Source organism: Oryx dammah, unplaced genomic scaffold (assembly GCF_014754425.2).
Source record: "Oryx dammah isolate SB20612 unplaced genomic scaffold, SCBI_Odam_1.1 HiC_scaffold_17, whole genome shotgun sequence".
In the NCBI taxonomy this organism is placed as follows: Eukaryota; Metazoa; Chordata; class Mammalia; order Artiodactyla; family Bovidae; genus Oryx; species Oryx dammah.
Window position 1 is genome coordinate 7,800,307 of NW_024070201.1, and position 25,094 is coordinate 7,825,400.

The following is a 25,094-nucleotide window of genomic DNA, read 5'->3' on the forward strand; positions in this document are numbered from 1 at the left end:
CTGAACAAAGTCCAGAGAGTAACTAAATCCAGAAGAAGAAGAATGCTTTATTCATCGAGAGAATAAAGAAAAGCCCAGAATAATGAGAAGTGAATCCCTGGGAGGCAAAAGCCTAGGATGTACCCTAACAGAGACTAAGAATGCAGACACTGGAGCCAGGCAGCCTGGGTTGAAATCCAAGTCCTGCCATTTACTCATTATGTGACCTTGGGCAAATTTTTTAAACTTCTCTGGGCCTCTGTTTCCTCATCTATAAAGAGTGAACAACAGTGGCATAACCACTTTATGGGGTTCTTTTGAGGATTAATTAACGTAACACTTGCAAAGCGTTTAGAACAGAGTCTGACAATAAGCACTATTTATGTTTGTTAACTAAAATTAAAAATCAATCTGACAGTGCAGCATCAGGGCAGCTTGAAAGGTCCCTCCTTTCAGGGCTACTGTGATCATCCATGCTAATCCTTCACAGAAGTCTGTGCCAGTAGGAAAACTCATTTTTCTAGAAGTCACTCTGGTGGTAGTGGTTTAGTTGCTAAGTCATGTCTGACTCTTTGTGACCCCATGGACTGTAGCCCACCAGGCTCCTCTGTCCATGGAATTTCCCAGGCAAGAATACTGGAGTGAGTTGCCATTTCTTTCTCCAGGGAATCTTCTTGACCCAGGGATCCAACCCATGTCTCCTGCACTGCAGGCAGATTCTTTACAGTTGAGCCACCAGGGAAGCCCATTGAACACAGCTATTATACATCAAATGATATGAGATACAGAAAGGTGAATAGATGGGAACACATCACATATGTGTGATTTTTGCCTGTTAGAAACTTAAGAGGAACATATATCCATATTAGTCACAAAGTCAATTTTCTATACAAAGGCATCTCATACGTGTTGAGGTAATTTGGTGAAGTTTTATTCTGATTTCAAAACAAGACTTCACAGTGGAAACGGCCATCACTCTACACTTCATTTAATGTTATGTCCTGGGGTTCATATCTGCCACCTTGAATGCTAAACACTGAACTCAAGCAGTCACACCTGACGAAGACCCTCTCCTTGAGCAGTCTTCAGTCAGGCTCCTCGGAGCCTCCTTCTAGTCCAGGCCTCTACCTAGGCTCCCTATCCTCACTGTGCCTACCTATCCTAGTTTTAGCACAAATTCTGCCAAGTCAGTGTAGACAGATTCCTGACTGGATATCTGACCAAGTTCCTCACCCCACCTGTGATACTCCAAGTCCTCGACCTGCCTCCACCAAGAACCCTCCAACCCTTTACATCTTCTCTTAGTGATTTTCCATCCACCGACAGGGCCCACCACCCAGAGGGTTCCTTGGCTGCATAAATCCTCATTTGCTCCTGTTGCATTCAGAGCTGAACCTGAACCCTCTCCCCTACTGTAACACTCTTGATATCTACAGCAAGTCCTGAGTAAAGTCCTCCTTACCACTGTAACTAGTATTGGAATCATTTTTTTTTTTTTCTTTAAGAGAAGAACTGTGGTCTGGTGTCTACGCCTGACACCAGGACTTAACTGTAAAAACCACTCAGAAACCTTAAGCCCACTTACCGATCACAGTAAGGGCCCACAGAAGACTAGGTCTCCAAACATGAAGGTCACTTAATGCCCTCTGTGAACCCAGAAATTACCAACACCCCCACCACCGACAAATTCTGACGACCATAGGCCTTGAGCCTCACAGAGGCTTTTAACACACACACACACACACACATGAGAGACTGAGATTTTCTTAAATCTTGTTTGAAAAAATAAATCATGCTCTGGAAAGAGGGTGTTACTACTCACAAACTAACCCTTCTCCCCAAGAAGGTTTGTGGCCAGCTGCACATCTACCTAAGAAGTGTTCTGAATTTAATGGAATGGAACAGTCTGTCTACCAGCTTAAGAACAGTCCTGCTTTGGGTTCTCAGGAAAAAAACTGCAAAGAGCCTCCCTAATGGATTGTTAGTCAATGAGGAAAACAAAGGCTTCATCAGAACTAGACCTCCCACGATAGCTGTGAGACCTTAGGCAATCACTCATCCTTCACAAGGCCTGTGTTTCTTACCTTTGCAACAAAGGAGCAATATGGATCTCAGAGGTTGTTATAAACATGAAGTGAGGTCTGTGCCTGGTACATATTAGGCAACTTGCTGCTGCTGCTACATAACTTCAGTCGTGTCCAACTCTGCAACCCTGTGGAAAGGAGCCCACCAGGCTCCTCTGTCCACAGGATTCTCCAGGCAAGAATATTGGAGTGAAAAAAAAAAAAGAATATAGGAGTGGATTGCCATGTCCTTCTCCCCAGGCAACTTAATAAATGTCATCAATTGTTATCATTCCAGCTCAGCTCAAAAGGTGAGAGAGTCAAGTGATTTTTCGGTCAGGAAGGGGCTTCCCTAGTGGCTCAGCGGTAAAGAATCCACCTTACAATTCAGGAGATACAGGAGACTTGGGTTCAATCCCTGGTTCAGGAAGATCCCCTGGAGAGGGTATGAATGGACAGAGGAGTCCACAGGGTTGCAAAGAGTGGGACACAACTAAAGCTACTGAGCATGCACACAACAGACAAAAGGGAGCCGTGTATGCAAAGGTATGCAGTTACCTGACATTACATAGCTCTGGCTACGAGTAAAGAAATCATAACACCTGTATCAAATGTTCTGAGAAGACACACACACACAACAACAAATCAGACTCCTAGGATAATTTTTCAACCAAGCTGTATGCAGGCTGAAAAATTATCCTAGCAGTCTGATTTGTTGTGTTCCTGAGACATTGGGACTTGAAGTCATAGATGGAATTCCTACAACAGAGAAGGGGTAGTGGGTAATATGGGTACATCAGGAAGCTTAGGAATCTTGGAACAGATAGCCTTCCTTCTCTCCCCTCATCACAAGTTCCTGTGCGTCTCCCCGCAAACTCAAGGAGCTACCTGGAAGTTCTGTCCTAGGAAACTCCTGACACAAACCCTCACAACAGAACATGTCTTCCAGGACCATTCTTTGCTTCCCGTGACCTTGCTTCTCGACTGAGAAAGGCAAGCTGCTTCATCTTTTCACTGAGATCTCAGTGAGGACACTGTACAGATTCCTGTCCAGAAGAACACAGGAGCCCACCATCAATCCAGAGTATGGGCTCCAGTGGCAGATGGTGTGGGCTGGCTTCCCACCTCTACCAGGCAGTGTGGCATGGCCGTGGGCCACCTTCATAGCTCCTCTGGACCTCATCTGTTAAGTGGAACAGAACCCATCTCCCAGGGTCACTGTGAGGACTAAGTGAGTTAATACAGATGAAGCACTCAGAAGAGTGTCTGACACATAGCGAAAGCATTTTAAAAGTGGTGGCTATTTCCATGCTAAGTGTCTCAGAAAAGAAAGGAAAAGTTTAATTTTCAGGAATGAAGCTGGCAGCTAGTCGGCCTCAGATAACCTTGGCAAGCGCTCAATATAGTAGTCTGTTGATTGCAGTTTCAAATTCTCTCTTGATGCACTGCAATCAAGCCGTAACACAGACTACCTGATTATTCAGTGTTTCTGCATGAGGGGTGGGCATCTATTTCAATGCTGGATAGAATCAAGAATGCGTGAATGATCCTTTTTGAAGCGTAATGAGACAGGACTGTACAGGAAAAGATGGTTCTCAACTAGTTCAGATTAATTCCAAAAACACAGGGGAAGTTCAAACAATGACGTATTTTCAACTTCAAGTGCCTGCTATCCTCATTTGCCTTTTATTCATTCTCATTTTCCAAAAACCAAAGTAACAATGAGGTAAAAAATATGACATTATCTTATGATATTTTCTGGCAATCATATGGATCAATCTGAAAAGTGAGGAATCCAGATCATACTTTTCATCTTGACTCCATCCCTCACTGAGTGCAATTCTGAACTAAAAAGAACACCTTTCACTGACATCACTCCATGGAACACATTCTTCCCTAATTGTCCAAAGTTTCTAAACAACATTCAGATGCACAAAACAGAAGTACTGGTCCTTGTAAATAAAATTGGTTTACATACGATTACATGGACCTTGAATGTAAAACCTAATTCAGTTCTTAAAGTTTATTGTTGAATTTCAAAGTCTCAAATTGTGTAATGATAGGAGTTACATTTCTCTTAACTACAAAATGAAAGATCAAGTGTCTAAAATATGACAAGCAGAAAATCTAGTGTAGGCAAGAGTGTCTCCTTCTCCCTATTTCTTCGCAACTATTAGAACTTGAGGACAAACAAAGGAAAAATCCCATCCTGGCTACATTCAAGGTGAAGGGGGAGGAATATCATTTACTAGGGGTCAAAGTTGTACACAATAAAGATGCTATGACCATCACTCATACCACAGCCCTTTCTATTTACCTAACCTGCAAGTTAAGCATAGGGTGTCTTCACATGTATTCACATTGTAACTTTGAAGAAATTACAGTAGGCTCTAATTAGCCAGCAATGTTTTTGTATCAAGGAGTTAACCTGTAGCACCCATGATCAGATGATGCTAATAAAACATTAAGGCTTCATTTCATTAGAAATACTTCAACCTCATTAGAGAATACAAAACACTTAGCAAATATTTAATTACATCTCCTTACACATATACTTAAGAGCTGCAGTTACTTGTTACTTTAAAAGTATCAGTGGAATGACTGTCACAATGTTAGCTATATTTATCTTAGAACAAGTACAACCAGCCCTTCCACTGATCTAAGGAGGTTTTTCTTGAAATCTGGTTGCTCTGGGATTAGATTTAAGTAAGACTCACAGGAGCAGACGTATGTGTCATAGAATTATCATCTTCATACTACTGTACAGAAGGTAGACTATGAAGGGCATACAAAGATAAAAACAAGATATGTCTTTTTCTCAAAAGGGCACAGCCCCGTAGGGACATGAGGTATGTAAATAAATCATATCAGAGGACAATGGATAAAACCTCCAACAGAGGCTAATAAAAACAATATCACTGCAGACAGAACTTACTATGTGCCTGAAACTCATCCTATAACTTAATGTAAATTAAGCCATTAATCGTCACAACAGCCTCTCAAAGTAGGTATCATCACTTCCGTTTTACAGATGAAGGAACTGAGGCACGGAGAGGTTAAGTGGCGTCCCCAAGGTTGCTCAAGCTAGTAAAGAACAGAGCAAGAATTCTGATTCAGGGAGAACGGCTGCAGAGTCTCCACTTAACCACAACTGCTCTGCATACAGAAGTAGCAAAGAAGGGCACAATCCAGCTTGAATGCATAGTGCAAGGCTTCTCAGAGGAATCAATGGGAACAGGGACTGGAAAGGTGTGATGACACAACAGGCAAGGCCAAATTAACAAGACATCCAGAAGCTTTCAAAAGGCAGCTTCCGCCTGCACATCCAAAACCCTCCAACGAGACTCACATCAAGCTGAGGACTGGTTACCACCAGAAGCAGACTGCTCAGTCTCTGATACTTATTTTTATATCATTATTCCACCTTGTAAGGACAGAGTCTTCTCTCAAGTTCTGATTCAAGATCTCTCTCTCTCTTCTCTCTCTCACTCAGGTCCCTATTTCCTCCAAAAAGCTCTTCCTGATCCCTTCTACCCTGGCATTATCTCCTCCTTTATACCGCCCACTACATGCTCTGACACTCTTGCTGTGCTTTCTCTATTTTACCTTCTACCAAGTTATCCAGGAACCTAGGTTATTCACATTATTTTAAATAGTGTTTTAAAGGCAGAAAACTTTACCATCAATGAACATATTCCAAGTATGCATGATCATATCATCTATATAAGAGCTCATGTTGAAACCATTAATTTCTGCAAGATGGATAAATGCTCCAACCTTCCACATGTAAAATACGAGTTATCTACTTATCCATCTTCCAAGGTAGGAAGATGTTTTACTATTTACAAGAAGCTTTCACATACATTTACAATAATGATAACAGTGTCGGTAAGACATTTTCCTGGCTCCAAGTTCTCACATATTTTCCTTAATTATCACACAAAGCTATGAGGGCTGAAGTTCTGAAACCTTAGGTAATAACTTAAGTTGCCCAGGGTCTAAGATGTCAACTTCAACCTAAACAGGTCTTCTATTTCCAAAATTGGATGCTCTTTCTACTATATGCCATAGTCAATTCCCAAAGAGATTAAAACAAGGAAGTGTGCCACCTTTACATGACATCTAATTAATCCCTTACCTGCTGTATAAAATCTAAGCTAGTAAGACTTTGTGTATTGAACATGGGAGTGATCTAGGCATACTTATTAGCTTGGAATAAGCTATCAGCAAAATGCATTAATTAGATAGTCTAAACGTTAAAAGAAATGCACATTCTTTTATTTGCTAGTGCCACAAGATAGGAGAAGGAAATGGCAACCCACTCCAATATTCTTGCCTGGAGAATCCCAGGGACGGAGGAGGCTGGGGGGCTGCCATCTATGGGGTTGCACAGAGTCGGACACAACTGACGTGACTTAGCAGCAGCAGCCGCAAGATAACTGAATAATGTTAGAGGTGTTCATTTTCTTCTTGTTGTTGTTCAGTTAGTAAGTCATATCCAATTCTTTGTAACCCCATGAACCGCAGCACACAAAGCTGTGCTCAAATTCGTTTCCATTGATTTGGTGACTCTATCCAACCATCTCATCTTCTGCCTCCCTCTTTCTTCTCCTTTTGCCTTCAATGTTTCCCAGCATCAGGGTCTTTTCCAATGAGTCAGCTCTAGGAGCTTCAGCTTCAGCATCAGTCCTTCCAAGAAGCATTCAGGGATGATTTCTTTTGGGATTGATTATTTTGATCTCCTTGCAGTCCAAGGAACTCTCAAGAGTTGTCTTCAGCACCACAATCGGAAACCAGGAATTCTTCAGCACTCAGCCTTCTTAATGGTTCAACTCTCACATCCATACGTGACTACTGAAAAAAAACATAATAAACCATAGGTTTGACTATACGGACCTTTGCCAGCTAACTGATGTCTCTGCTTTTTAATGCACTGTCTCGGTTTGTCACCATTTTCCTTCCAAGGAGCAAGCATCTTTTAATGTCATTAATGTCACTGCTGCAGTCACCATCCACAGTGATTTGGGAGCCCAAGAAAAGAAAATCTGTCGCTGTTTCCATTTTTTCTCCATCTATTTGCCATGAAGTGATGGGGCCAGGTGCCATGATCTCAGTTTTCATAATGAGCTTTAAGCCCACTTTTTCACTCTACTTTTTTTACCCTCATCAAGAGTCTCTTTAGTTCATCTTCACTTTCTGCCATTAGAGTGGTATCATCTGGCTATTTGAGGTTGTTGGTATTTCTCCTGGCAATCTTGATTCCAGGTTGTGATTCACCCAACCTGGCATTTTGAATGATGTACTCTGCATATAAATTGAATAAACAGGGTGACAACATATAGACTTGTTGTACTCCTTTCCCAATTTTGAACCAGTCCATTGTCTCATGTCCACTTCTAACTGTTGCTTCTTGGCTCATATACATTTCTCAGGAGGCAGGTAAAGTGGTCTGGTATTCCCATCTCTTTAGGAATTTTCCACAGTTTGTTATGATTCACATGGTCAAAGACTTTAGCATAGTCAATGAAGCAGATGTTTTTCTGGAATTCTGTTGCTTTCTCTATGATCCAACGAATGTTGGCCATTTGATCTCCAGTTCCTCTGCCTTTTCTAAACTCAGCTTGTACATCTGGAACTTCTCTGTTCATGTACTGCTGAAGCCTAGCTTGAAGAGTTTTTGGCGTAACCTTGCTAGCAAGTGAGATGAGTACAATTGTGCAGTAGTTTGAAATTATTTGGCATTGACATTCTTTGGGATTGGAATGAAAACTGACCTTTTCAAGTAATGTGGCCACTGCCAAATTTTCCAAATTTGCTGGCATATTGAGTACAGCACTTTAAAGCATCATCTTTTAGGATTTGAAATAGCTCAGCTGGAATTCCATCACCTCCACTAGCTTTGTTTGCAGTAATGCTTCCTAAGGAAGGTTCACTTGACTTCACACTTCAAGAAGTCTGGCTCTAGGTGAGTGACCACATCATCATGGTTATCTGGGTCATTAAGACTCTTTCTGTACAGTTCTTTTGTATATTCTTGCCACCTCTTCTTGATCTCTTCTGCTTCTAGGGCCTTACCATTTCTGTCCTTTATCATGCCCACCTTGCATGTAATATTCCCTTGGTATCTCTAATTTTCTTGAAGAGATCTCTAGTCTTTCTCATTCTATTGTTTTCATCTATTTCTTTGCATTTTTCACTTAAGAAGGCTTTCTGAGCTCTCCTTGCCATTCGCTGGAACTCTGCATTCAGGTGAGTCCATCTTTACCTTTCTCCTTTGCCTCCCGTTTCTCTTTTCTCAAGCTATTTGTAAAGCCTGCTCAGACAACCACTTTGCCTTCTTGCACTTACTTTTCTCTCTAAGCTGCTTAAAGGTAGGTATATATTGTTCCTCTCTCTTCACAATTAGTGCCCAAAGCAAAACATACACAGAGAACAGAAGGGCCCAAAGGGAAAAAGTGTACACCAACTACCAGTGGATTCATGACACAAGAATCCACCAGAGATAAATTACTGAAAAGCTTATGGTACTGGGAACATGAGGATCATTGCAGGCCTTCACTTAATAAAAAACAGACCGTGTATTACATAGGAAGATATGTCAAGGAATTACCAAGCAACCCTTGGCTTTTAATATCTGCAGTTATGCTTTTAATATTCTTTCATAGAACTTCAAGTGTTAGATTGTAAGATGGAGAAAAGTCAGAGGAAGAGAACACCAGGTGTGTGACTAAAAGTGTAAAAAAAACCATCATGAGACCCTCTTGTCAATAGGAATCATTCCTATGGCTCTTATTTGAACAAAGTTTGAAAATGCCCACTTTGGTACCAAATGTGCAATCGTGGTTATGTGAGGGATGTGCTCAGATATGAGGAAAAAATCCTTCCTTCAAATCAATCATTCTTTCATGTATGGCCTAAGTGTGCACAAGATTCAGACATGGACACCAATCCAGGGACCATCACTTACTGCAATATTCTTAGAACAAACACTTAGCTTTTCTGAATCTCAGTTTCCTCTTGTACAAAGGGAAGACACTAATCCCTTACAAGAATGTCATGACTATTACATGAAATGAACTTAACACAGTGTCTGGTACAGAAGAGAAACTTGAAGTTCTGGTCCTCAACAAATGTTAACTATTAAACCACTGTTTGTTATGATGGCAAGTGCAGAATATGAAATATTTTCATTGTAGGCATAACATTTAATGTGTATTAAATTACTATCTTCACAAGAGCTTCAGAGAAAATAAACAGTGGTGCTGGCCTCTAATAAAGACCAAACAGTTTGTAATCCTATAAATGATATGTGTCTGGGAAGCAGTTCCAGAAGATTTCAGCCAAAAAACAATAAACAGGAACCAACACTTGGCCAGATTTTATCCACAGTTTCTATAAAGCTACAAATTCCATAAAAATTAAAAACTAAAAACCACAAAGACTTCACTATTGCTACAACCCAAGTTAAAAATAGAAAGTTCAAAGGAAGAACTAAACCACCCATCTCCCTACCCTGGGGATAAATCTCAGGGGAGGGGATGGCAGGGTGCATGGAAACCACACACGGCAGTTTCTACGAATTCTCTTCCTGACTCTGATCCTTCCTCTCCTGCCTCCGTTGATAATCTTCCTCATATGCTTTTCTTCAGGACAGATAAACCAATCTCTTGCTACCTTGTTTTAGCTCAATATATGTTTTCTTTAAAAAGGACTACCTGTGTTTCTATATGCAGGCAACTCCTGAGTGGCCATGTAAGTCTGGATGCTAGAATTGCCAGCAAAAGTGTATGAACTATCTCCCTTGCCTTTTTTTGACTTAACTAAAAAATACTGAGCTATCCAGCATGGAAAACCAGCTTTCCTAAGCGTATCAGCAACACAGGTATGGCCTGGCATGCTTTTCTGAACTTCCTGGTCTACCTTCCTACACATGACCTCTTCCTTAGGCCAAGCCTTGTTTGCTGGGCATCTACAACATTTCCCTTATCAACAGATTTGGTCATGGAAAGTACTGAGTGTTCCAGCCCTCTTTTCTCTCATCTACCTGAAGTATCTATGCAAGATGATGACTGGAAGAGCGCTTGGCATTACTTTTTTTTCATGTCACCCATCAGCCTGTCTCCAACTCTTAAAACATACCTCCCTTTTCCATCCGCTCCTTCTTGGTATTATACGACAAACACATTTGTAATAAAATCATGATCTAACTAGTTTAATCTCCTTTTTAAAGCAACACACTAAATTGTTCAGTTCAGTCCCTCAGTTGTGTCTGACTCTTTGCGACCGCATGGATTGAAGCACACCAGGCCTCCCTGTCCATCACCAATTCCCAGAGTTCACTCAAACTCACGTCCATCGAGTCGGTGATGCCGTCTAACCACCTCATCCTCTGTTGTCCCCTTCTCCTCTGGCCTTTAATCTTTCCTCGCATCAGGGTCTAAATTCTATCCTCTATGTTTCTAAGGCCATCTTCTTTCTCAAACTGGTCTTTGCATCATCAATGTTTTAGCCAAACCAAAGAATCTAAACTTCTGCTGTCTCAACATCCACAAAGCCATTCTTCAAGTTGGAAGCACCCACTTGTCTCTACTGTGACCTTCAAATGCCTTCAAATAAACCAGTACTCACAGCTCCACTGTGAAGTTGGATCGTACTTTATAAGAGCATCTGGCTATCCTTGAGGACAGTACACAGAGCTTCCTTTACACCTTTTTCAGCACCTATAAGACCGGCTTCTTTCCAGATTAATTAGAAAGTCCCACCCTAAATAATCTAACCAGGCCCACATATCTGCTGATACTTATAAATACCAAATACTGGCATGCCGTATGGCACACACGCAGTGTGCCAGGAGCAGGAGTTTGGAAGCCATGGATACCTGCAGTGTTTTTTTTCGGGTACTACAACTTTTATTAGAAAACTAAAGAGAAGGAAGCAAAGCAGTTTTATCCTGTTTTACATTTTTTAAAAAATGTACCATATTGCCAATATCACAGAATTTATACGAATTAACTTGACTCTTGTCACTTGCATTGAGGCAGCTAGTTTGGGTCATGTTTCCAGACTACTGAGAGTGTATTTTTCCCCTTCTCTGATATAATACTCTGAGAAGTACTGTATTACCATAATCTACCACCTTTCTGCATGACTACTGAAATACTCTATAATTATTATATATTTAATAACATTTGTGTCTAAGTCCCATTACCCTCACCAAACATTAAGCCCATGGTTGACAGAGAACCTCTCCAGTCTTTACTGCCTCAGGCATAGGGCTTTAAAAATAAGAGGTTGCAAGAATTTATAGAGTATTTAGAAAAGGTAAAACTAAGGTCTTTCCAGGACTGGCAAAGAGCAATTAGAGATAAGAAGCCAGGTGGTTAGACTCAGCCTTATCTCTAGCTATAAAAGGTGTAATGGGAACAGAGGAGCCCCAGAAAACAAACACACCTAAGAATCAAGTCAAGTAAATGAGATCAGAGGGAATGCCTATAAAGTTCTTTCATTTAGGATCGTTGACAAGCTTTACAAAAGGCAAAGGAGTGCAAGTTGACAGAAGAAGACCAGATATTTTAGGTGGTAACCTAAAATTTCAGTATTGCTTTAGAAAAAATCCACCTCTAAAAATGATTCTGGTAATCTAATCAAGCTTGATGAAGAGAGCATCCAGTTTAAAAACAAAAACAACAACAACAAATAAAAAAAAAACTAAAAGTTCCACAAACTTTAATCACTATCAGTTCAGTTCAGTTCAGTCGCTCAGTCGTGTCCAACTCTTTGCGACCCCATGAATCGCAGCATGCCAAGCCTCCCTGTTCATCACCATCTCCGGAGTTCACTCAGACTCACGTCCGAGTCCGTGATGCCATCCAGCCATCTCATTCTCGGTCGTCCCCTTCTCCTCCTGCCCCCAATCCCTCCCAGCATCAGAGTCTTTTCCAATGAGTCAACTCTTCACATGAGGTGGCCAAAGTACTGAAGCTTCAGCTTCAGCATCATTCCTTCCAAAGAAATCCCAGGGTTGATCTCCTTCAGAATGGACTGGTTGGATCTCCTTGCAGTCCAAGGGACTCTCAAGAGTCTTCTCCAACACCACAGTTCAAAAGCATCAATTCTTCGGTGCTCAGCCCTCTTCACAGTCCAACTCTCACATCCATACATGACCACAGGAAAAACCATAGCCTTGACTAGACGGACCTTAGTCGGCAAAGTAATGTCTCTGCTTTTGAATATGCTATCTAGGTTGGTCTTAACTTTTCTTCCAAGGAGTAAGAATCTTTTCATTTCATGGCTGCAGTCACCATCTGCAGTGATTTGGGAGCCCAAAAAAATAAAGTCTGACACTGTTTCCACTGTTTCCCCATCTATTTCCCATGAAGTGATGGGACTGGATGCCATGATCTTCGTTTTCTGAATGTTGAGCTTTAAGCCAACTTTTTCGCTCTCCTCTTTCAAGAGGCTTTTTAGTTCCTCTTCACTTTCTGCCATAAAGGTGGTGTCATCTGCATATCTGAGGTTATTGATATTTCTCCCAGCAATCTTGATTCCAGCTTGTGTTTCTTCCAGTCCAGCGTTTCTCATGAGAAAGCTAATCCAGGTTATTACCTTGTATCATTTTCTAATACAAAGTAGTTTCATTTTAAAAAATGATAAGACCAATGGTTTTGGTGTCAAACAGACTACCAGTTTTGCTATATAGGAAAGTTACTTAAGCTCTTCAAGTTTCAATATACCTATTTATAAAATGAGTATAATATTAATATACCTACTTTGTAAGACTGTTGCAATGACCAGATGAAATCATGCATGTCAAGTACATAATATGAGCCTGGCAAACTATCATAATCATAACCACTGTTATTTTTAAGGAAGAAATCATTGGCTAGAAAGATATGTTACTGTTGGTTCCTGGTTACTACTCTTACGTTAAGCTTACGTCTGAGGACCTAAAAAGACAATTACCACTTTAGGATGGCACCAAACTGAATGCAGCCGAAGTACTTCTTCCAACCAAGGAAACAGTCAAGGGACATCAAACATCGTAACAGTCAACTGTCTCTATTCCGAAGGTAAATTTATCATTTGCTCGAGTATATTTTCCCATCATTAGTTTAGATCAGGCACCATTAATAAGAGTTATACGACACTCACATTGCTGCTGCTGAAACTTCAAAGTATCATCTCAGTAGTTAGCAGTTTATCCACATTCTAGCATCCCCTAAGAAAACATTTTCTTGCTGCTGTTTAGTCACTAAGTCTTGCCGGACTCTTTTGCAACGCCATGGAGCCTGCCGGGCTCCTCTGTCCGTGGGATTTTTCACTCAAGAACCCTGGAGCAGTTTAAATTTCTTTCTCGATGGGATCTTCCTGACCCAGGGGTCAAACCCATGTCTCTGGTCTCTTCTGCATCAGCGGAGACTTTACCACTGAGCCACTGACATCTACTTAACCAAGCAAAGAAACAATCTAACATATGTGAACCTCCAAAAATGTTCTAAGTTCAATTTAATGGAGTGGTAAGCTTAAAATGTGGGTCTAGCATTCTAATGTGACTGGCTGTGTTAACTGTGAGCACATATTTGGGTTTTCACTATTCTATTTTTATTTACTGATTTTCTTTGGACAAACAAAAGTGCATTATATTGTGTGATATCATGACTACAAATAAACAGTATAGTATGGCAAAATAATTTTTTCACATAGCAACAAGGCTAACATCCTCTTAAAGACTGGAAACATTTTATAATGAATAGTAATTGAAAGCCGAATACATAAGCCTCTGTCTTGGACAAGATGTGGAAGTATGCTGGCATCTTGCCTTGTTCTTCCAAAAAGAACAGAAAAGAATAACACTGCAAAACACAGTTGAGCCTGGGCTGCCAGGGAAGTACGGGCACAAAGATCATCATTCTCCACTTACACAATGTTTTTTGTAAGTTGTTTTCAGTAAACTTGCTATCCCACATGTTTACAGACTTCATTTTTCTGCTGTCCTACCCCATTTTGAAATATTAAAGCAATATTTCAGAATATTTCAGGAAAACTTGTGTTTTAACAGTGTATCTTTCATTTTGCACCTTTGAGCCCATCCCATCTTTAAGGTATCACAATGGAGAAAATTTTGTTGGGATACATTATTTTATTACTTTTTATTCTACTTTAAGTTTCAAATATTCTGCTTTTAATTAAATGGCTTACTATAGTCACCTCACTATCTTAAAGTTGAAAAAAAAAAAAAAACCTTTTTTTTAACCAGATCATTTGCAGTTTTCTTATCATTTTCTCACTTGAAAAAACAATTTCTTATTCTTATGGATCTTATTGCATCTCTATTATGTAACAATTTTAACTGTTGGTGTTTCATATATTTATATGGCATAGTCATTATAAAAATGCTTTAAGTGGCTTTGAAGAAGATACTTTAAATATATGATGCATACTGTTTTAAGGGTGACTGATTATACTCATCAAAAAACCTGAAAATAAACGTCAATCTTTTATTCCAAAAACTAAAACTCATTCACCTAAATACCATGCTATCTGAGTTTCCAACATGCACGCACAATGATCGGTACACAGTCAGCAATTGCCTGCTGTGACTCTGAATAGCTAAGACTTTTATTTAGCAGTCACAACTGAGGAATTCCAACTGTGTCAACTTGTGCAATTCTGTCTGGCTTCAGAGCTTCCCACACCCTGGGAGACACATTGTCTCTAATTATTTTATTGCTGCAAATAAAGAGACTCTTTATAGAAACGATACACATAATGTATGCCAGGCTCTTATCAGACAGCACACAGTCAACCCATGATGAGGCCATCATTCAATTTAAAACTTAAAAACGTGTCTGTGTGACCCCACGGCTGATTCATGTCAATGTATGGCAAAACCCACTACAATACCATAAAGTAATTAGCCTCCAATTAAAATAAATTAATTAAAAAATAAATAAAGTGAGTTCCAATAATAAAAAAAAAAGAAAAAAAATCATGTATGTCGCTTTCGAGTCTTCTAACCTGGTATGTTTTATCTATTTCAAAATTTATTAGTTTCTCAGCTACTAAATTTTAAAATGCTATAATTTGTATTTACTGTAGTTTATACATTCTAGCATGCTAAATTGTAAGCCCCCTACCCAATTTTAGAGATAAATAAAAACTACAACTTTGGCTCCCTGAGTCCCAGTGTATCTTTATATTTTATTCACCCAGTAACACTGAACAAGACATCTTCTGCAGCATTTGACATTGTACCCCTAACCTCAAGGAGCTAATCCTCTCCAGAAACAGCCAGCACACAGTGCATTGCCTCCAGGGCCTTTTTCTAACTCTGAATGCTACAAAAACCTACCACCAGGAAAAGCCTGTGTCAGAAATATTGGATCTCAGTTGTCCCTACCCATTATGAGAGTGGGAAATAAGAAATTAGCTCTCTAGCTTAGCTTCTCATTTCTTTGACATATAAAAGGCCTGAAGCCTCGAAGCCACCCTGTCTCTTGGGCTTGTTTCTGGGCTCCAAGCCTAAAATAAGAGCCGAAGGGAGCTTCCAGCAGCTGTGTGCTCGTGGAAGCCACCCGAGACCACCAGAAATACTGTAACCGTGGGACTGTGGGCACTATTTCCACTAGGGCTACAGAGATAGTGAACAAGTGACGCACTGGAGACTCCCTCTGTATTTTCAGGAAGAAAATTCATGAAAGAGATAAAAACCAAGAAACTGAAATTGTGTATACTGTTTCTGTTTGCTCCACATGCTCCTGAACTAACTTTTTCAGTGTAAAAAATTCTGTATATTCTAAGACTCACATTCAGTTCCAATGAGGTGCAGTTTAGGAGGCAACACATTGTGATTCAGGGTCTCTGACAGTCATGAAGTCAAGCTTGTGCATTAGTCACTTTAAGGCTAGGGCAAAGCTAAGTATTGCCTTTAGCTGACAAATTTAGTAACTTGAGCTACATTAGAACAGTGAAAGGTATAACCTAAACTTCTCTCTGAGAATCCCTAGAAATCATGCCTTTTAGTGACTAGTATCTGCTGGTATAGTAACACTGCAAAGTTGCACTGAATATCAGACTAACTACATATCTAACTTACTAGCTCATTTCAGTGAAATTAAACAGTGGATTTCTTCAATCACGATGACTCAAATCAAGAGAGTAAAGTATTGACCAAGCAGAAAATAACCTTTACTAAATTGGAAACCTGATAAATAATCAGGTTTCATTAACTCATAAAAACATCAATTAAATCTAAATGGTAGTTTCTAAAGGGCTTGAGAGATTTTCCAACTAAATCCTTGACAGTTTTCCCCCAAACAAATCTTTGTGCTATGAATTTGCACCTTAGAGAAACTGTCTGCTTAAGCAAAGGTAAAATTTAACCCTGCATTAGTTGCAATGGCAATGAATCCTTAGTTAAAAACAAGTTAATGAGTTTCTTATTGAAAATGTTATGATGCAATAGATGAAAAAAATAACAAAGTGGTTCTTTTTATCAAAACTTTCCCACATGAGCTCATTCAGTCAATCCAAAGGTATGTATTAACACCCTTATCTGCTCTACAAAGATCTAACTTCCTATCACCCAGACCCACTGGTAAGAAAGAACTGAAATGATCTGGAATGTCAAACTGCTCCATCACTACTAGAGGTAGGTGGAGAACAAGCTTTGCAGGATTACAGAAACTAAAGAAACTACTTTCATCAACCCCAAACAATTAGCTGTAAGGGGAGTTTGTCAACTAAATTGAGAATCACCTTCAAATTCTAAAGGCAGTGAAAGATGAGTAATAACAGTATGCTGCTGCTGCTGCTAAGTCGCTTCAGTCGTGTCCGACTCTGTGCGACCCCACAGCCGGCAGCCCACCAGGCTCCCCCGTCCTTGGGATTCTCTAGGCAAGAACACTGGAGTGAGCTGCCGTTTCCTTCTCCAATGCATGAAAGTGAAAAGTGAAAGTGAAGTCACTCGGTCGTGTCTGACTCTTTGTGACCCCATGGACTACAGCCTACCAGGCTCCTCTATCCATGGGATTTTCCAGGCAAGAGTACTGGAGTGGGGTGCCATTGCCTTCTCCGAATACCAGCTGGCTTAAAATCACTAAAATGAGAATCGCTGAGAGTTGCTCAGTCCTGTCCAACTCTTTGCGACCCCATGGACTATACAGTCCATGGAATTCTCCAGGCCAGAATATTGGAGTGGGTAGCCTTTCCCTTCCCCAGGGGATCTTCCCAAACCAGGGATCAAACCCGGGTCTCCCACGTTGCAGGCAGATTCTTTACCAGCTGAGCTACCAGGGAAGCCTCAAATGAGAATTTCAGTCAGTTCAACTCAGTCATGTTCGACTCTTTGTGACCCCATGGAATGCAGCATGCCAGGCCTCCCTGTCCATCACCGACTCCCAGAGTTTACCGAAACTCATGTCCATTGAGTCGGTGATGCCATCCAACCATCTCACCCTCTGTTGTCCCCTTCTCCTCCTGCCTTCAATCTTTCCCAGCATCAGGGTCTTTTCAAGGAGTCAGTTCTTCCAATCAGGTGGCCAAAGTATTGGACACTGAGCTTCAGCATCAGTTCTTCCAGTGAATATTCAAGACTCATTTCCTTTAGGATGGACTGGTTGGATCTCCTTGCAGTCCAAGAGATTCTCAACAGTCTTATCCAACACCATAGTTCAAATACTTCAAATCTTCGGCACTTAGCTTTATAGTCCAACTCTCACATCCATACATGACTACTGGAAAAACCATAGCTTTGACTAGACAGGGATTTGTCAACAAAACAATGTCTCTGCTTTTTAATATGCTGTCTAGGTTGGTCATAGCTTTTCTTCCAAGGAGCAAGTGTCTTTTAATTTTATGGCTGCAGTTACCATCTGCAGTGGTTTTGGAGCCCAAGAAAATAAAGTCTGTCACTGTTTCCATTGCTTGCCCATCTATTTGCCATGAAGTGATGGCATGATCTTAGTTTTTGAACACTGAGTTTTAAGCCAGCTCTATCACTCTCCTTTTTCAATTACTGTGGGATTCTTGCCCACATTAGTAGATAAAATAGTCTGCTGCTGCTACTGCTGCTAAGTCGCTTCAGTCGTGTCCGACTCTGTGCGACCCCATAGACGGCAGCCCACCAGGCTTCCCCCTCCCTGGGATTCTCCAGGCAAGAACATTGGAATGGGTTGCCATTTCCTTCTCCAATACATGAAAGTAAAAAGTGAAAGTGGAGTCACTCAGTCGTGTCTGACTCTTAGCGACTCCATGGACTGCAGCCTACCAGGCTGCTCCGTCCATGGATTTTCCAGGCAAGAGTACTGGGAGTGGGGTGCCATTGCCTTCTCCGAGATAAAATGGTCATCTGAGTTAAATGTGCCCATCCCAATCGATTTTGGTTCACTGATTCCTACAATGTCAATGTTCACTCTTGCCATCTCCTGTGTGACCACTTCTAATTTGCCTTGATTCGTGGACCTAACATTCCAGGTTCCTATGCAATATTGCTCTTTACAGCATCAGACTTGACTTCCATCACCAGTCACATCCACAACTGTGCAATGTTTTCACTTTGGCTCCATCTCTTCATTCTTTCTGACGTTATTTCTCCACTCTTCTCCAGTAGCATATTGGGGACCTACCGGCCTGGGAAGTTCATCTTTCAGTGTCATATCTTTTGCCTTTTCATAATGTTCATGGAGTTCTCAAGACAGGAATACTGAAGCGGTTTGCCATTCCCTTCTCCAGTGGACCACGTTTTGTCGGAACTCTCTACCATGACCCATCTGTTTTGGATGGGGTCATATGAACATCGCTCACAGTTTGATTGAGTTAGACAAGGCTGTGGTCCATGTGACCAGTTTGATTAGTTTTCTGTAATTTTGCTTTTCATTCTGTCTTCCCTCTGATATACAAGGATAAGAGGGTTATGAAAGCTTCCTGATGGGAGAGACTGACTAGGGGGGAAACCAGGTCTTGCTCCAATGAGTGGGCCATGCTCAGTAAATCTTTAATCCAATTTTCTGTTGATGGGCAGGGCTGTGTTCCCTCCCTTTTGTTTGACCTGAGACCAAACTATGGTGGAGGAAATGAAGATAATGGCGACCTCCTTCCGAAGGTCCCCTGCACGCACTCAGTGTCCCCAACCTTGCAGCAGGCCACCGCCAACCCATGCCTCCACCAAAGACTCCTGGACACTCACAGGCAAGTCTGGTCAGTCTCTCGTGGGGTCACTGCTCCTTTCTCCTGGGTCCTGGTGTGCACAGATGTTGTTTGTGCCCTCCAAGAGTCTGTTTCCCCAGTCCTGTCTAAGGTCTGTAATCAGATCCCACTGGTCTCCAAAGTCAAATTCCCTGGGGCTTCTCATTCCCTTGTCAGATCCCCAGGTTGGGAAATCTGTTGTGGGTCCTAGAACTTTCGTAACAGTGCAAGAATTTCTTTGATATAATTGTTCTGCAGTTTGTGGGGCATCTGCTTGGTGGCTTTATGGTGGGGCTAATGGTGACTTCTTCCCAGAGGGCTTCTGCCACAGGCTACACAACCCAGGTCTGCTGCACCCAGAGCCCCTACCCCTGCAGCAGGCCACTGCTGACCTGTACCTTCACCTTAAATGTTTTTCTCTCGAGTTAAGAATAAATTGGTTCTTGTATTATCTAAACAAAGACTTCCTCCCTCCCTGTCTTCAAATATCACTTTCTCAGTAAGGCCTTCCCCTGTAACGATCTATACCTATAGATACCCAAACAGAATGCCAAGAGGATCGTGTGTACATGCACGCATACACACACCTATAATATCCTCCCCAATTGACTTTTCTCAGTAGCATTTTCATGATCTGATCTATGACATATTTCTTTGGTTTTACAATTTTTTTTAAACTAAGATAGCATTGGTTTAAAACACTGGCTTCTTGTATACATTTCAACTTCTGTATACATTACAATGAGCTCACCATGCAAAATTTAGTTTCCAACCATCATCATACAACTGACCTCTTCTACACCATTTCACCTTCCGTCCCCTCCTCACCCCACCTCCAGTTCCTTCTGGTTGTGGGTGCTGTATAGTTGCTAAGTCGTGTCTGACTTTGCACACACCCATGGACTGCAGCCCACAAGGCTCCTCCGTCCATGGGATCTCCCAGGCAAAATAATGGAGTGGGTTGTCATTTCCTTCTCCAGGGGAACTTCCCAACAATAAAAAAGGCAGTGTATCAAAGAACTGATGCCTTTGAACTGTGGTGCTAGAGAAGACTCTTGAGAGTTCCTTGGACTGCAAGGAGATCCAACCAGACCATCCTAAAGGAAATCAACCCTGAATATTCACTAGAAGGACTGATGTTGAAGCTGAAGCTCCAATACTTTGCCCACCTGATGTGAAGAGCCAACTCACTGGAGAAAACCCTGATGCTGGGAAAGAATGAAGGCAGGAAGAGAAGGGGATGACTGAGGATGAGATGGTTGGATGGTATCACCAACTCTATGAACATGAGTTTGAGCAATCTCCGAAAGTTGGTGATGGACAGGGAAGCCTAGCATGATGAAGTCCATGGGATCACAAACATTCAGACATGACTGAGAGAATGAACAACCACCACCCAACTGCATCTGGCTATTTTTGAGAACTGTCACTTTCCACCCTCTCCTGCCTCTGCCAGAGTTGTCACCAGTGCTCTTGTGCCACTGTTTGCACCTCCAGAGTCACTGAAGCCTTTGCTGCTGCCAGTGTTGCCACTATCACTAACATTAATGCCAGGGCAACAAAATAGGCAGGCACCTCCATCTCCAGGGCTCCTGGGTCACAGGCTCTGCTGCCATGGGCAGGTGCAGCCAGGGTTGTGGCCGTCTCTGCTGCACACAGGGTTTGGGGATTCACAGCAACTGGTGCTGCAGGCAGGGGGACTGAATTAGTAGGTATCTCCATGGCTGGAAAAGGTCAGTTTTCATTCCAATCCTAAAGAAAGGCAATGACAAAGTATGTTCAAACTATGGCACAATTGCACTTATCTCACACACTAGCAAAGTAATACTCACAATTCTCCAAGCCAGACTTCAAAAGTATGTGAACCATGAACTTCAAGATGTTCAAGCTGGTTTTAGAAAAGGCAGAAGAATCAGAGATCAAAATGCCACCATCCACTAGATCATTGAAAAAGCGAGAGAGTTCCAAGAAAACAGCTACTTCTGCTTTATTGACTACGCCAAAGCCTTTGATTGTGTGGATCACAACAAATTGTGGAAATTTCTTAGAGATGGGAATACCAGACCACCTGACCTTCCTCTTGAGAAATCTGTTTGCAGGTCAAGAAGCAACAATTAGAATCAGACATGGAACTACAGACTGTTTCCAAATCGGGAAAGGAGTACGTCAAGGCTGCATATTGTCACCCTGCTTATTTAACTTCTATGCAGAGTACATCATGTGAAATACCAGGCTGGATGAAGCACAAGCTGGAATCAAGACTGCCAGGAGAAATATCAACAATCTCAGATATGCAGATGACACCACCCTTATGGTAGAAAGCAAAGAAGAACTAAAGAGCCTCTTGATGAAAGTGAAAAAGGAGAGTGAAAAAGCTGGCTTAAAAGTCAACATTCAGAAAACTAAGATCATGGCATCTGGTCCAATCACTTCATGGCAAATAGATGGGAAAACAATGGAAACAGTGACAGACTTTACTTGGGGGAGGCTCCAAAATCACTGCAGATAGTGACTGCAGCCATGAAATCAAAAGATACTTGCTCTTTGGAAGAAAAGCTATGACCAACCTAGACAGCATATTAAAAAGCAGAGACGGGCTGGTACGCGGGGATGACCCAGAGAGATGTTGCGGGCCCGCGCGCGCGCGGGGGGTTCAGGTTTGGGAATGCATGTACACCCGTGGTGGATTCATGTCAATGTATGGCAAAACCAATACAGAATTGTAAAGTAAAATAAAAAATAAATAAATTTAAAAAAAAAAAAAGCAGAGACATTACTTTGTCAACAAAGCTCTGACTAGTCAAAGCTAAGGTTTTTCCAGCAGCCATGTATGGATGTGAGAGTTGGATCATAAAGAAAGCTGAGTGCTGAAGAATTGATGCTTTTGAACTGTGGTGTTGAAGAAGACTCTTAAGAGTCTCTTGGACTACAAGGAGATTCAACCAGTCCATCCTAAAGGAAATCAGTCCTGACTATTCATTGGAAGGACTGATGCTGAAGTTGATGCTCCAATACTTTGGCCACCTGATGTGAAGAGGCAATTCATTAGAAAAGACCCTGATTCTGGGAAAGATTGAAGGCAGGAGGAGAAGGGGATGAGAGAGGATGAGATGGTTGGATGGCATCACCGACTCAATGGACATGAGTTTGAGTAAGCTCCAGGAGTTGGTGATGGACAGGGAGGGAGGCCCGGTGTGCTGCAGTCCATGGGGTCACAAAGGGTTGGACACGACTGAGGGACTGAACTGAACTGATTGCTGCAGGGATGGGATCACAGGTCAACATGCTCCCTGGTTCCCTGTGACCATGGGAGCCAGCAACCTAGAGCTGTCCACCTCGCAGTTGCTACTAGTGAAGTCCTCTGCAGCTCTGGGCTCAGTCAGCCTGGCTGGGCTCATAGGTACCACCTCCTCTGGTCTTCCAGGCTACCCACCTTTACTTGGGTGGTACGTTGGACAGAATAACCTTTGTTGATTTATGGATGTTTTATTGGTTATAGACTAAAGATAAGAGACAGTGAAAGCATCCCACATTGCCATGATGTTGACCTGATCAATACATTTTATTCATTAATTTCCCTCCCCTAGTTAAAATATAATTTCTATGAAAGTATGAATGTTTGCCTTTTTTGTTCACTGTTCAACAAACAGATCTGGGCCTGATACATGAAAGATATTTAGTTTTGCATAGAGTTGAAAGAATAAAAAAGCCTGTAGTAAAAACCTCTAATAGTGCCCATTTTAAAACAGGATATGTGTATCGTGTAGTGGGTTAACACAGGATAAGCATTAACACTTTATTAGGAAAAAAAAAACTATTATGAAAGAAAGCTATTAAAAAAAAAACACTCAAAAGAAGGTGTGGCTTGTGATAGGTGCATTGGCGCTATTTAGTGATCAGTCACACAGAGAAGAGTAGTAGGTATTTAGAATAGGTTGTTTCCTCTTAGAAGTGATATTGTAGGAACATATGGAAAACAACATTCTGGAACTAAAACTTAACCAATAGAAACAATTACACTTTTTAACACACTTGAAAAGAAATAAGTGTTTCCCGGTTACATATCCCACTATTAAGGAATCTTCTTTAAAGCTACTGTGAATCACGTATTTAAAGACTAAAATTTTCAATTTCTTTCCTACAAGTATGTAATAGAACTTAGCCACAGATAAAGGAGATAGTGAGGAATTGACAAAAAAATGGACATGGCCTGAACTCAAATTTCCTTAAGCTACCAAATGGTTTCTGAGATGAAATAGGCCATCCTCAATCAATTGTGCCTTTTTTTACATCATAAACTTAGCACTTGTTACATGAAAAATCTTTTATTTAGTCTTTCTCCCACCTAGTAAAGATTTTAAACATGTCTGATGTCTAGGTGGGTCCTCAGTTTTAATTCCAATTCTTAATGCTCCTCCACAATCTACTAGTACCCTTGTTCACAAAGACTGGTAAAAATCTGTATTTATATAAATAAACTACTACGTTTAACTGCTCCAAAAACATTACCAATTTGATAAGAATGATTTTTTTTGAAAAACCCCCAATCAGCTAGCTTAAATTTCATTTATATTTGTTTTATCATGTGGTTATACATAGTTCTAAAGGGAATTAACTCGTTAAAGATTTAGAATTAAAATGTTCATCTAATACAATAAACATTTATACCTCATGAAACTTAAAAATATGTAGACTTTGGATTATTACTCACACATAACTGGACACAGTGTCAGAAGTCAAGGGTTACAGTCCCAGTTCCACTGGTATTTACCACATGGCCCTGAATGAGAAGCTACTATGCACTTACTTCTCTGGGCCTGAGGGGGAACCTCATTTTGGCATGAAGTAAGTGCTCACTAATTCAATGACGAAGGCTTTCTAATTGCTAGGATCTGTTGTTTCAAATTATTAAGCACTTTTCTTCCAAAGGAATCTCAAAGCACTTCAAATATATTAGCATCACCAACCACAGGTCACATGCCTGAAACCTCAGCTAGTCACAGCACTGCAAATTCGAGACCCTGTTATCTGAAACTCCAGGCTCCTGCACCGTGTTCCTATTGGACAGTGAACTGCAAACTACAGTCACTGCAAGAGATGGCATGGCCATTTCAGTCCAGAGGCCAGCTTCCTGGAAAACTTTCAAAAGAAATTAAGGAAGACACTGGTTCTGGTTCAATAATGATAATCGGTTAACATGAGAAACACAAAGGCCTACCTACGTTATACAAAAGATAAGATCCTCTCTCTAATCCAGAGTGAAGAGACTGGTAAAGAATAAACAGAGTAGTTTCACTTCTAGGATCCGTGTGATGATAGAATTTGACTCATGGTGAGACAGAAGCACAAAGAGACCATTTGACTTATGAGTATGAGCTTGCTTGGGGGAAAAGGGGCAGTGTGGGAGGGCGGGGGGAGGCTAGCTATCATTTGTTTAGAATAGCTGCCCTTCACTTTCTGTTTACTGAGAAGATCACTAAGATTTTCTCTAAAGTTTATTTTTTTTTAATCCCCCTCAAAAAAACAAAAAGTCTCAGATTAAAGCAGACTACCTGCTGAATTTCCTTCTCAAGCCCAGGCACACCAGAACAACACATGGCCCGTCACTAGCACAAAGTAATTCATGCTCTCAACTTGGTTAAGGAAAATAATCACATTTTCAGTTTAAGAGAAGTATTTCTCATACTAAGTCGTTTTTACCAAAATCTGTCTCTACTTTCACGGTGGAACACCACAGAGGAAAAAGTCTTCTACAAGAGAAACCTGCTTTCCAGGCAGCATTTCAGGGACAAGTGTCCTCTAACCCTTTCATTAGACACAGAGCAGTTAACCAGCGTGGCCATCATCCAGACTCATAGTAACCGAGAC

The 25,094-nt window shown here is 41.2% G+C and overlaps 1 protein-coding gene across 1 annotated transcript in view; it reads right to left on the reverse strand.

Annotated features, from left to right (window-relative positions):
• The window catches only part of ARHGAP42 (Rho GTPase activating protein 42), a 334,877-nt gene that overhangs the window by 251,561 nt on the left and 58,222 nt on the right, over window positions 1-25,094 (reverse strand). The window lies entirely within an intron of this gene.